A 1,642-nucleotide genomic window follows, 5' to 3' on the forward strand; every position below is an offset into this window, starting at 1 on the left:
ATCATCTATGAATGTAATGAAGTATCTAAATCCATCATGTGTTGGCTTAGGGAATGGTCCACATATGTCTGTGTGAATCAATTCAAGTAAATTTTCACTTCTTATTGCACCTTTCTTCCTGTTATTTACCATTTTCCCTTTGATGCATTCGATATAGGTTTCATTATCTTCATTGTCCATTTTAGGTAAGGCCTTAGACCTTACTAATTTCTGTATCCTTTCATGTTCAATGTGTCCTAACCTTTTATGCCAAAGCTTAGATGAGGTCTCTTTAGGCAAGATTCTATTAATGCTAGTTGTGTTGTAGGTAGCATTTTTCGATTTCTTTAAACAAAGACTGAACATATCATCACAAATCAAATAATTTCCAATTAAATCATCATTCTTAAAGATAGAAATTCAAGAATTGTCAAAAACAAACCTAAGGCTGGATCTTATTAGCATACTAACAGAAATTAAATTTCTTATCATGGAAGATACATAAATTACATCTACTAAATCCAAAATATATCCAGATTCCAGCTCCAATGTACTCTACTTCCACCTTAGTTCAAAGCATACTAAAGCATGTTTCAAGTTACCTTTAGCCTTTCTCTTATCTAGCCACTTCTTATACTTGGTACATTTTTTCTTAAGGTGACCAAACTTTCTGCAAAAATAGCATTGCAGTCCATTTGGTTTGGTAGCCTGAGGGTTATTAGGTCGATTTAGAGGATTGGAAGGGTTTTGATAATTGGGAGGGTTTACTGCTGCAGCCTTACCATTATTTCTGTAGCCATTCTTAGAACTTGATGCCTTAGAATCTTGCACAAAATTCACAGCTCTTTCAACCTTATTCTTCTTAATCTCATTTTCTTCATTTACACAAAAACCTATCAATTCATCTAAACTCCATTTCTCTCTCTGAGTATTGTAATTACTTCTCAACTGTGTGTACTCACTTGGCAGTGAATTCAAGGACAAGTGAACCAGATAAGCATCACTCATAGGTACTTCTAAATCTGTCAGTTTGGTTCCTGCTTCAATAATGCTCATGATATGCTCCCTAACACTCTTTTCTCTATCATATTTAGCTAATGACAAAGTGTTCATAAGATTAGAGATTTCAGCCTTCTCAGACTCTTTAAACTTAGCTTCAATCGATGCAAGATAAGTTTTACATTATCTGATTCCGGTATGCCTCCTTTGACAGAATCAGACATGGATCTCTTCATGATCAGAATTGACATCCTATTAGCCTTAGTCCATTTTTCATGTTTTGCCCTTGTTGATGGATCAATCCACTCATCTTCATTCTCAATTGGCTTTGGTGGCACATCTTCTCTTAGTGCAAAGTCTAAATCCATCAGTCCAAGAACAATATCTAAATCAGCTTTCCACTTCTTGAAGTTGGTACCAGTCAAGGTTTGAATAGAATTGAAATTCAAAGAAGAATTCACAACTGAGAATTTTAAAACTAAGTGTTAAACTTAATCCCCAAGAAAACCTTACTAACATAATTGACTTTCACCTAAGGGCAAAGTAAACAATGTTATAGCACTAGACTATGAAAATACATGTACTGCCTTATAAAAATTTCCCACATCGATGGACAGAAGAAAATTCTTTAAAAGTGCATGTAAATTCATCCTCTATGCCAGCC

At 34.5% G+C, this 1,642-nt stretch overlaps 1 pseudogene; it reads right to left on the bottom strand.

Annotated features, from left to right (window-relative positions):
* Positions 1–534: 534 nt before the first annotated feature.
* On the bottom strand, positions 535–1,346 carry LOC147282804 (uncharacterized; annotated as a pseudogene).
* Between the last annotated feature and the right edge of the window lie 296 nt (positions 1,347–1,642).

Source organism: Dryas octopetala, chromosome 6 (genome assembly GCF_963921425.1).
Source record: "Dryas octopetala chromosome 6, drDryOcto1.1, whole genome shotgun sequence".
Classification (NCBI taxonomy): Eukaryota; Viridiplantae; Streptophyta; class Magnoliopsida; order Rosales; family Rosaceae; genus Dryas; species Dryas octopetala.